Genomic DNA, 12,954 nt, shown 5'->3' on the forward strand with positions numbered 1-12,954 from the left:
GCGCTGCGCAAACCTTGCGAACCAATCGTCAGCTGTCGTGGCTACACATTCTCTGTCGGTATGCTCATCGATTTCCACCCCATCAAAGACAGCTATTTTAAGTTTTTTTTTTTATAATTTAGTAGCTACTACGTTACAAAATATAACTGTGGTTAGTTCCTGGCGACCGCAGTTTATACTTAAGCGAAATGGCAGATTTATTTGCCAGAATGTCTCTAATCAAACTTCTAATTCCTATCTGACTGTATACAACTTACGTCACTGCATCAAAATTCAGAACATTTGCCTGCACAGTGATTTATATAAGTTATTGCTGATAACAATTTCAGACTTTCAGCATTTCAATTTTTGGGTGGCATAAAAGTGTTTGTTTTTTCCCGGAAATTGCCAGTACAAACGCCAGATTACGCTGTCGCATTCATCAATTGCATTTTTATTGACATAGGGCTGGTCTGGCGATATGGCCTTTATGCCATAATTACAAGGAAACTGATTCAATGGACTACTACTTTTCATCATGCCGGCGATATTTAGACGTGAGAAAGATATTGCTCGAAGCTCCACTCTGCAAAATTGAGTTTGGTTTTGGTAAACCGGTAATATTATCATTTGGGGCTTCGACACTTGGCCATAATCACAGAGACCTCTGTGGCGCAGTCTTTTTTTTAACTGAAACAAATCATTAGCCTGCTAATAGTCATACCTTTATTCTACCTACCTGATCAGCATTCAGTTCACTGAAATTGGTCACTCCAGATTCTATAATACTATTGTATGTCTTCCCTCGTTGGTTACAACCTCTTTTAAGAATGGTTTTCAGTCAGTCTGACTGCTCGCTCGCGTGCTAGTCTGTAGGCATTTTCTATCTGCTTTTATTTTTTCCTTTATTTTGCATTTCTACCTTTCAAATAGGAATTTTCTTTAGCTTGTACATGAACCGCGCCGGCGACCGTCATCCATGGGACTGCGCCAAAGACTGCTTGGCGAGCTACAACGGCCCTTTGCCTGGCCCGCCGAACCTTCTCTCCGCCCGGCGACAAGATGGACAGGGCGCAGGCTACGGCACTGAGATAACTGCAGACGCTCACGTACCCCAACCCTGCAAAATACCACGGGCTCTACCCCGGTACGTACCCGACAAATATACGCAAGGTCTGCCGCACTGATATAGCCATTTTAACTCACATGCTCTGGGACTGTAACAAAAAGCCGCACGGTGCTAAATCCGGAACCCTTCCCCCGAAGAGGGCCGGTGCGTTGCGCAGCCCCAGCGTCGGCGGCCAACTTGGGGCCGTCCGGTAGGCCTGCGAGGCGGCGGCGAGGCTAAAACTCGACGTCCCCATGTGGGAGACCTAAGGCCCCGTGAGCGAAGGCTCTGCAGGACTAGAAATGAAGTTGTTACCAACCAATTACCTCCTGTCACCCAAATATTGCCCTATCCCCCTTAGTGGGTTACGATCCATAAAAGGGTCCCTCATTATCATCATCGCCATCACCTATCAGTCATAATGATTGTACCCAAGATAGCTTGTAAATAGGAAGTACATTTTCATTAATCTCTATCTTTAAACTTATCAATAAACACCACGCACAGCATAAAAGTGAACACCTTTTTATGCGCCCGACTATGAATTAGTTACCCTGCCGCCTCACTAAACACCGCTGCACAAAATTTCCTACTTGCGCCTGGAATGCGAGTATTTTTTTTCCCGCATGAATATCACTTTGCACTACTTAATATCGATGATATTGAGTTCAATTAAAAGGGAATAAATGGGAACCAACAGTGTAAAGAACGATCACTTAATTTCATTGTAGGCTGTGTTTTGTACCAATTAGCTACGTCGATACAACATAACCATCCGGAGCGAACATGGAGGTTTTGATGGACTACACTTAAGTGTAGCGCAAGGTTCACACCGTCAACTAGTATTTCACTAATACTTCGTTTTTAGCTATTAAAGAACCCTTTGCAATATGATTAACGTGGTTTAAATCATGCCTCCGGGACCTCAAAGAGGTACGACGTGATGCTCCCGCATTTCTCTCGCATTTTCCGCTGTACTGTCGGTGAGTTTTTTCGCAGAGCTCGCCCTGATTAGGGGTCCTCTTTTTATACGCCAGAGAGAAAGTAGTGTCCGGAACGTTTATGTCCATGAATCAGGAAAATGAGATTTCACATGGTGAAGTGCCGGTATCTTTAAGCCAGGGAACTCACATGGAAGCACTGTTTTAGGGTGGCGAAAACACCAAAATTTTGACCGGCATTTGCCGCCAAATTTTGTAAGTAGAATTTCTTTAATTTTGTTTACACCAATGCGCACATGAAACCTGCATGTAATTTTAATATGCTTGTTACCTTTTCCTTTTATTTTAACGCATCCAATTTTGTTTTTGTTTTTTATTGTGTGTGCTGTGACCCGTACACAGCTACAAGTTATTTGGCATAGTGGCGTGCTCGTGATAGTATTGTCTCACGCCAAGCATGGGAACTGCACTAAGCATTGTCGTTGCCTTCCCCTTGTACGTAATACATAAAGGGTATTGTTTGAACGGTGCTGTAATAACGACTGCATACTAGCCTGTTTAACTCAAGCGTAGACGTGTCGTGTACTGCGCTCAGACACGCTATAGGTCTCTGGATGCGGATGCGAAAGCTTATTTTTAAAAGTTGCTTAGTTTCACGTCGCCAAGCGTTGAGGGAAACGTGGTCTGTCATCTTGTCTTTCGCCAATCGGTGATTTGTCGGATAGCTTAAGCTCTCAATTTAGCTGGAGACAGCAAGTTTCCTTACAAAGGTTGTGAGCACTCTAAAGGACCACTTGCATCGAGGCTCTCTAACGTAAGATAGTTTGCGCAACTTCTGGTCCCCGGAACAATATGTTAAAAACATAAAACCACTTTACGGAAACGTAACCAGACGTTTATTCTTTATCAATGAGGCAAAAGGAAGCTTCACTTTGAGAGTTGATTAGACAGCAATGTTTGATCATACTTGTGTTTGTCCTGCTTCTCGGCCCTCTCATCAGGCGAATGGCAATCTGACTAAACATACGGGGTTTCGGTGATTTACAGGCCGCCTGCACGACTTCGGCATAAGGGATGGTGACATCCTACGCACACCATATCGTTACATCATTACACCCCCCAACGTTGCACGGAGTGCGTATCAACTCGACACCTGGACACAAGTCTCTCCATGCTAATGAACGCGCTAACGCGGCAGCCCGAGAGGTCGCTAACTGGGCGCCATTGGAAGAGCTGTCCAACCCAGACGGCGCACCGACAGAACCACTGAACTACGCTGAAACACTACAATAATACAGAGACAGCAGGAGACACCCCCCGCCAGCCCATAATTCGCTTACCCAAGAAGATGCCGTCGCGTGGCGACAGCTTCGAACTAATTCATTATCTTCGAACTAATGCTTTTGTCTTCACCTCTTCTACCCTACACAATATCCCTCATACTGTCCCTACTGCGGAGCAACGCCCAAATTATATAATTGCGCCTGGGTGAACCCACACCCTCCGGGTTGCTCCCCTCTTCATTCTCCTTCACCTTCCTCCTGCGAAACTGTGCTGACCCACTTAGACCCGCAAGAGCAGCGATGGCTGATTCGGCGGGCACGCCGTGTAGCGAAAGCAATGGGGCCCTGAACTATCGGCTCCACCCTACGAAGAAGTCTCCCCGCCTCATTAGAAATAAATGTTCTCTCTCTCTTTCCACCATGCCAAGACTAGAAACTACAAAAAATAACAGCGTATGCTGACGACATATCAATATTTGTGAGCAACACATCAAGGTTTTTGAGTTTTCCTTCAAATCTGAGAAATACGCTGTCCTATCTAGAGCAGTTTTGAATGCGACAAAAAGTATGGTGCCAATCGTTGGACACTTAAAAGTTCAGCTGCCCAGTGGCATGCACAGAAATCGAAGCCATACGAGTACTTGCCATTGTTTTGGAAGCAGGTGGTGCCCCCCAAAATGTGGGATCAAGCATCTGAAAAGTTGGAAGGCGATTCAACCTCCAGTCTTCCAGGGCGAGTTGTGGGTTAGAGAGGTGCGGAGCCATTGCGCTCCGCACTTCATCACATCAGTGTTCGCGCGAGGAGAGTAGGATATGTGCCAGACTCGTAAATGGTTTTTTTCTTTTACTACACAATCTTCGGGATCGGCATACACTTTGAGACTGCACTATATTCGGGATCGGTCCACATTTTAACGTTGATTGATTTTTACATAATTACCGAGATTAAACATGTCAAAACTACGATCCAATTATGAAGCCAGTCGTTATTGGGGGGGGGGGGGGGGAGGCGAAATGTCTGTCGCCCAATGATTACAGCATCAGGCTTTAGTGCTAGATGTCCTCTGTTCGAGTTCCGCAGTTGGACAATTTTATTTACAAACATCACAATTTTTGGCATAAGGCTGGAACATTGAATACAATAGAAACACTCTAGAATATTGCACGCACTTCGTGGCTTAAGTGGCAGTGCGCACTGCACTAAACACAAGCTAGCTACGTGAACACGCATGGTGTGACGTCAGCAGGCACGCATCTGACAGAAAGAACTCGATGACCGCGAGAAGCATCAGCTAGGATAACTTCAAGGTCTTGGCGGCGTTCTCGCATTGCGTGGGCCTCGCGTTCCTGCACTGCGGCCTTTACAGCGCGCACGGTGGGAGTGTCCCCTGCGCACTTTTCAACTGCAATGTTTTGAAAGTGTTGTCGCTTAGCCCAGTCGCCGTAGCGCCACGTCTGGACGCACGCAGTAACAACTCGTCGTGGCCATCAGACGCCATATACAATAAAGCTGGCGGACTGCATCACAGCGCTGGGCTGCAAGTACTTACCAGCCCACACTGCGTAATACAAGGTGACGTTCAGGCATGCCAAAAAACTGGACACGACATATGGAGAAAAATGGTCCAGATACCGTTCTCGACAAAAAGACGAGGCGATACCGGTGTGTGCACATGGTTGGCGTCTCCAGCGATACCTATGCGAAATTACAATACAATATACAATAAGCGGACCCCCTATGCATAACTTACTCATCCAGTCACCTCGACACGCCACGAGGCCTCAACAGACATTAAGACCAAACAAGCCCACACCGCATCAGACTCAGCGTGGCCTACGTGAACTACTCCAAGAGCAAGATTCTAACTGACGGAATCGCCAAGGTGCTTTGAGTGCAACGCCCCTGAAGACCTATAAAATGTTTTGTGCGACTGCTGCCACTACGCGCCAGAGAGAGAGAGAGAGCCATTGAAGGCAGCACTACACCTCCAACAGGACTTGAGCTTGGAACTTCTACACATTCTCGGCCCATCGCAAAGCAACACCTGCGCGTTGGGCACCGCGAAAGCGTGGCTGACGTTCTTGCGGGCCACGAGTGTTAACGAAACATCGTAAATATCTCTATAGTTTATGAGTGTGCGTGTGTGTGTTGGGTTAAGTGTATGTCACTGTATATATAATAATCGTCATCCGGAACCTGGAGTAGCATGTCAGGTAAACAGCCAGACTATCCTCTCCAGCATATCATTATAGCGTGCGTCTGTCTGGGTGTCCCCGGAGTTGAGCTTCAGCGTACGCCACACACACAGCCGCGCGTTGTTCATACGTCTAGATCCCGGAGTGGTCGTGGCGTGTGTGCGGGCCCTCCTTGTTTCAGCGCGCTTCCCGTTTAACAAGAGTTTCTTCGCTTGCGTCCTGAAAATTAACATGCGGAGGCGTGTTTGCGCAATGCGAGGGACGCGATGCTTCGATGCAGAAACCCCGTACTGACAGGTGCTATACCATGGCTATACTATCTGCGACAAAGTAATGGCAGAAGCTGGCAGCATCTGCATAGCTGTGATGCAATTTGTTCCAGCAAGAAAAGCTGCCTAACTCGATTAACTTGAACCTGTCTAAATTCACTAAATCGTACAGAGGGCTTTCCTGTCTGTTCGATAAGAACACGCCTAGACACATTTCGCCACCTGGCGTTCAAATTAAGACGGAAAGGCAAGGCGAACCTGTAATGTGAGCAATGTTTTTAGGAAAACATCATAAAAATAAAAGAATTTGTATTTTTATGCGCCATTATCGACGGCGGCGAAAAATCACATGGAGTGGTTATACAATTGGTATTGCAATAAAACGTGCCAAATACCTCAACGCGCTTGCTTGTATGCAGGAACGCTTAACCACAGTCGCTAGAAGATTTTTTTTTAATCTAGCGGCCGTGGCTTAAGAGGAAGCTTTAGCTCGGGCCCAACTTCGACGCGGCCTCCTCAAATACATGTAAAACGTAAAAACGTTTATCTGAGTTAACCCCTGGACCTATTTAAATGAGTTTTATTGCAGGTGAGAAAGAAAGTTAAATTCTAGTGACTGTTGGGAGCGGAATTTCGATTTAGGGTTTTAGTTTTGTTTAGAAGATTTTCAAATATTCGACCGTTTGAAAAAAATACAAGCACGAAGCTTACAAATTCATAGCTCTGAATAAAGAATAGATATCACGGTTCTGTAAAAAGCATCCATTAGATCATTCAGAGCGGACAAATTCGATATGTCATTTTAGATCTTACGTTAATTTGTTACGTTGTTTACAAGGGTTCTGCAAAAGCTGTATTTCCATATTACCAAATTTTTTGACATTCATGTGTAATATATAAATTTTGTCCGCTTTAGGTGCACTATTACATGCATTTACCGGAACTGTATTATCACTTTTTGTTGCTGAGTTACAGAGTTGTAAACTTGATAGGCTCGTTTTTTGTAAATTATTCATTTCGCCAATTTTTAATAAAGAATTAACTAATTAACGAATTAGCCTAAATCAAAAATCCGAAACCAACAGTCACTAGATTTTAATTTTTCTTTTAAATGCAACAAACCTTGTAAAATTTGGTGCAGTCCCATACAAAAATGCTTCCTTACTTTCTTTAGAACTTTTATCAACATCCTATCAACTTTAGTAACATCCTATTGACTTTTACTTTTTAGTAACGTTTGTCAAAAGAAAGTTGGTTACTTCTTTTCTAACTTCAGTATGTAAAAAGAAAGTTACTAGAAAGTTAAGACACACTATTTTAACTTTTTAGAGACACGATTCAATAGGAAGTCAATAAAAATAATTATGTTCTTAAAGTACATAACCCAAGTTACAAAACATGCATGAATATTATTCAATAAGGTTATAATTATTCATTGAACATGGCTGGTGCAAGACAGTCTTGTTTCATGGACAGGTGTAAATTTCCACAATTTTCAATCAACTTTCTAGTAACACTGGTTACTAGAAAGTTGTTAAAAATGATTTAGTGAGAAATGAACATATAACAGCATCTGAACTATAAATGAATATGCAAAGACTGGCTGCTTTAAAAAAAATGTTTTTTTTTGCACAGTAACTGTTTTCCTAATTCTTAATCAACTTCCTAGTAACAGATGATAGTAGAATGTTCATAGAAAAAAATTGCTTCTAATACCGGACGCTAAGAGGAAATATGGTCTCACCAATTCAAGATGAGGGCACGTATTCTCGAAAACACGACAGCTAGTGCCATGGGAAGCGTGTATATGAGCGGTGATCATGAATTTGTGCTCAGTAGGTGTCAAAGAAGCCCGTAGGCCATGCACCATCGCACTAGACGGAGCTGCACGGACGGCGCGCTGATCGGCTCGTGTTCGCCAACCAAAGCGGGAGACACACGGTCCGATTCGGTGTCCGATCCAGCGTCCGACGCGCCGAAACTCAGCCCGAATCGAGGTGTTTTGCCGTGCCGAAGCGCCGGATCGGACGTCCGGCGTGCGACAAACCGGGCAGATTTTCATCGTCCGACGTGTCCGACAACTGCACCGTCGTCTGGCCGCATCCAATGGCAGCGCGGTTGGCATGTGACGTTCTCTGACGTTCCCTCCACGGAGGCGGTGCTGGCTGGCCGGTTTCTCGCAGTTATTCTTTTTCGTTGCCTGCTGCAGTTTGTTTTTGACATGAAATAGTTACCAGTTCAGTAAAATTATCTCGAACGTGTGCCTGTTATGCAAACCAGCGCCTTGTACACTAGCACTAAGCTACTGGTGAGATCGGGAGCCGCGACGCGAGGGCATTTCGCGAACAGACATCACACACCGACCGTCTGAGCGAGGCCGCTCGCTTCGTTTGCACGTTTGCCCTTCGCAACGAGTGCGTCGAGTAAACCAATTGTATTTAATTACGGTCGACCTAAGTGTACAGTGTTAATTGTTTTGGCACAAATAAGCACTCTTCGACGAGCTCGGGCTGGATCGCAAGCTCCGTCGGCTACAGCGTCCGCCTAGCTAGGCCTACCGGCCCTATCGCTGGCTTTAGCGGAGCCGTCAGTGGACAACGCGCCGTCGTGAAGTGTTCTGTCACTCACAGGGGCATAATTTTATCGACAGCGTTCGCGTAAAGCGAAGCAGTGTTGTGCAGAGTTGTTTTTATATCGTTTCTCGACGTGGATATGAACACAAGCTGGGGAGCTGGATGTGGGCGGAGCTTATGCGCCGCTCATGCCGTAGCATGCAGCGCCGCACGTCGGATCGGACACTGAATCGTACCGCGTGTGTCTGTATAGCTCGCTCATGGTTCGGCTGAAGTCCCCGTATATTCTTTATAAATAAGGAAGCCTACCTAGGCACTGTAAACCCAACGATTGGGGCCTAAATGCCTCTCCGCCTCCCGCTACGGCTTCCTTTGAGTGACAGTCTGATCTCGAAGGCCGTGCTTTTGCAACCTGCATGCACCTGAAGCAATTGCGAATCTTGAAGGCAACAGCCGCTTAGTTTTTATTATAGATACATTTCCTTAAACTTCGTATCACAAAGTACAAAGTACACACTTTTAGACCAAACAAATCTATTAAAGGACTCTATCAAATGTTATTAGGAAAAAACACGCAATTTTTTCCTTTAAGATACATGTTTCTAAAAAACCGCAGAGTGGCGCTACTGCAGTATTTGTTTGGTCGACACACCACGTTGGTTGTAGTGAATGCTCCTTGCAGTAAGGTGGTATTTGAGTTATATTTTAGAAGTGCATAGGCAAAACGTGCTGCTTGTCGTGTGCAGTGACCATCCCAAACCCTCCGGACTCGTGTAACGCCATTAGTTCGCCGTGTGTTTCGAGCGATCCACCAGTGTCGTCAGTGAGTGCCCTAGTACAGCGCCCGTCCGAGCTGCCTTTGTTCTGCCGAGCTGCCTGCCCGCGCTCTCGTGAAAAGTCTGGTACTGGGGCTTCGAATTGTAGTGTTTGGAAGACTGTTGAAGGTTGTGCTTTTGTGGAGCTGGAGTTCATCGGAAGTTCTACAGTGCTTGCGCCAGAGAAACGTCGGTGCCTCTGTACCTGTTAGACGAAGGAGCGTTTGCCAAGTCTTGAAAGGTAAGCAAGTTTGGCGCTTGCGCGCATTCTTGAAGCTTATGATTTACGTAATGAGCGTTGTGTAACTAGCTAGAGCAAAGCGCTTTCCTATCGTATGTTAGCCATGTTGCTGTGCACATTTAGCAAGCAATTTCACGAAAGCTTCCTCTGATGTTACAGCGTACTTGCATTCTGCTACCCGCCTTGATTGCTATGCCTGAATGGGCACACAATTATGAAAACACATTGAAAGTTGGTGTTCGTTCGGTAGTTGCCTGGCAAGAAGTTATTCGCCATATAGGCATTCCCGCAAGTACAGTACATGTGTAATGTATGCGTCGATGTATCATGGGCTTCGCGCGTTGTCACACGATTGCTATGTTTGACGCTTAAGCAGATAGAAGCTTGTATTTGGAGGTCCACATCGCGAGAACCTGTGTGTATTGTTTATGTTCTTGAGTGTCTTCGCGTATTTGTCTTCTATGTTAGAGCGGATATAGGCCGATATTACAATAACGAGGTGCATTTTTAATCTAGACATTTCAATCAGACGCCGGCCTTTAAGAAAGACAGACCAACCAAATCTTAATAACGAGATGTCAGCTCTTGCAATCGTAGGTTACGGCAGTGCGTAATAATTTAAAGACTGCGATTTTGTAGCGATACTTACCCCTCGATTCTATATTACTCTTCTCGCCCACCGCTAACGGCCGGCAGCTGCAGTACGTAGCACGGGCCGGGGCGTCGGTCAGCCTACTAACGAATAGCGAAAAGGAATACCATCGCTACAAAACCGCGGTCTTTAAATTATTACGCAAATTTTGTGCACAATGAGATGTTATAAACACACCTTGCATGTACATGAAAAAAAGGTTTACAACAAAGATGACATATATGCATGGGCACATATATGTGTCAATAAAATACTCGAGCCTCTTTCTGCCTACAGAAAAAGAAGTTATGTCTCCTCGAGGGCATGGCTGCTTGTATTAATAAACCTCTAAGGGAAGGTTTTCTCTAGTCCCTATTTTTGATATCTATATGCTTATGTGGCATGTACAAACTGCTTGCATCAATTTCTCATTGGGATGAGCTGTCTAAAATTTAATTTTCAGTAATAACTGCAATAATTAACTCCTTTCACTTGTCTTCTAATGACTAAAGTTCTATGCTTCTACCTTGACAAACCTTTCGTGAAATTAGTTTGATGAGGCCCAATATACAGGGCTTTCTAAATTGAAGGTATCAGTACCTATTGAAGACTATGCTAACTATGAAAATGCTGCTTGTGTATGTGGTTTATTCACTCTGTCAGACAAAATCTTTACACCCAAGTGCAGTCAGTAAATTGAAAACTGCATGTCTGCAAGGGGAAGTCAGAATTGTATTTGAAGACAATTGCATCTTGTTTGATAGTTCTCGAGCACTTGTGCGTCACTAATCGAGCACAGCTTGGCCCAATACTCGATGACGCTTGAAGCTTTCAATGTCTGCTAATCACTAAAACAGCACCAGATCTCACTCTGTGTCAAGGGGTGGCACACATTTGCTTAGTTCTAGGCAGATGCATGTCTTTCTTTCGCATTGAAGTTCCCAATACTTTCTAGTCTTACGTAAAAGTACACAGCTCAGTACAATGCATGTATGGTATACGTAAGGCTGCTTTGTTCTTTAAACCGAATCAACGAGAAGAAGCGACTTCCGTTTTTGCAAACCTTACCCTACTTCCTAACCATTCCTTGATCAAACATGTATAAAATGAATCTGTGGTTGTTGTATTCTTTCACAGGTAGACATCGGTGACGGTGTATACGTTGAAAAGGGCCTGCTGAAGAGGCTGTGCCTGGATGCTTACAACTCAGGCTTCCACTTCGCGGAGGGCCTCCTTAAAGCTCCTTTTTCAATAGAAGACGTTGAAGGGAGGTCCTTCTTTGGGCGGCTGTCAAATGCCTTCCACAGAAGGATCCGTTGGATTCCAAGAAGGTCAACACCATAGTAGGTATGTGTGTCACAAAGAAGCATCTTAATATTCTTTGTGCAGTTTTCAACAAAACTCCTTTCATGGCAATTTCAGGGCTATCTTAGGGTATACTCCTTTCTTTACTGCTAAAATAGCTATTAACCTGATTATAATAGCATATTATAATGCAAGCTTTGCCACCATAACTAGAAAATTGTCATTACTGTTGGCATATGTATTTTTGTGATAGAGGCCCTGGTCATATGAATAGACTGATAATATAATATCCTGTCTTGTGGAAAGCTAACATGTTTAGTAACAAGCTCACTTTGACAATGTCTGCCTGTTCAACTGCTTACATGTTGCTTGTATCATTTCGTGGTTCTTAAGTGCAACACAAAAGTCAACTCTTCTATGTACCTGTGCCCAAGCAAAGCTGCAGCACAGTTATGACTGGCACTTTGCCTTTCCCAAGATAATTCACACATGAAACTTCCATGTACTGGTCACAATACGAATATCGAAGTTCATTAAACTGAAGTTGATTTACAGCTTTTGTTTGTAGATGACAATTGGTATGATAGAGTTTGTGTCGTGCATCTGTTGGCGTTACGCACATCCATCACGCTCCCAGCTTTAATGCTCTAATTCAGTCATTTCATGCATATTTAGGACATTGCACAAAACAGGTGGAGATGTTTAGAGCTCACAGGGTTGAAAGCTTGTCTCTTGTGCACTTCCTTTTTAAGAAACAGATGCATGGTGTGTTGCAATGTCACTGTAGCAAAACTAATCTGTTGCCTTTTTTCTTCTCTTTTCTAGACTACACAACGCAACATTTCAGCCTACTTCCAGGGCAGCTGGAGAACTCGTCCTCCTTACTAGCCCGGGGATATTAAATGGATGTGTTCAAGCACAAATGGAAACCTGTCTTCTTCTGTTGCATGCCACACCTAACCGCTTGGCAATCACTATTCGCCACAGACAGATAGTTGACAGGATGTTACTAGCAAGTCGTTAGGATATATAAAGGTGGTTAATAAATAGTCGCTGCACAGTTTTCAGGGAGCAAATAAAAATTTTATTCTGAGATAATCAAAGCTTATTTTTGCAATATATAATTGCAAAAGTAATTACCTCTGAATAAAATTTTTATGTACTTCCTAAAAACTGTGAAGCGACTATATATTAACCACCTTAATACATCCTAACGACTTCCTAGTAACATCCTGTCAACTATCTGTGGCGAATAGTCGACAGGATGCTACTAGCAAGTTGTTAGGATGTATAAAGGTGGTCAATAAATAGTCGCTTCACAGTTGACACTTTCTAACGACATAAGATAATAAGGAGTCGGTAAGAATTCTATCGACATTTTATATCTATACTTTCAATTCAATATCGGTGGCCAATAGTCGGTAGGAGGTTACTAGGAAGTTGTTACGGTGTCTAAAGACGGTTTATAGAATGTCGATAGGTTCTAGTAACATTTGTCTAAAGACGGTTCATAAAATGTTACTAAAAATTTGTGCAAGGGGTGGTTGCCGAGAAAAACGAATTCTCCTTGTACATGTATTTAGATAGGAGCACCTGAGCTAAAGCTTCCTCTT

The 12,954-nt window shown here is 44.1% G+C and overlaps 1 long non-coding RNA gene across 1 annotated transcript; it reads left to right on the forward strand.

Annotated features, from left to right (window-relative positions):
* The first annotated feature begins 9,051 nt into the window (after positions 1-9,051).
* On the forward strand, positions 9,052-12,264 carry LOC126539372 (uncharacterized). The gene is made up of 3 exons (XR_007601285.3): positions 9,052-9,405; positions 11,174-11,383; positions 12,167-12,264. It is a non-coding gene; the product is annotated as an uncharacterized lncRNA (long non-coding RNA).
* The last annotated feature ends 690 nt before the right edge of the window (positions 12,265-12,954 follow it).

This window comes from Dermacentor andersoni, chromosome 10, assembly GCF_023375885.2.
Source record: "Dermacentor andersoni chromosome 10, qqDerAnde1_hic_scaffold, whole genome shotgun sequence".
NCBI classification, from domain to species: Eukaryota; Metazoa; Arthropoda; class Arachnida; order Ixodida; family Ixodidae; genus Dermacentor; species Dermacentor andersoni.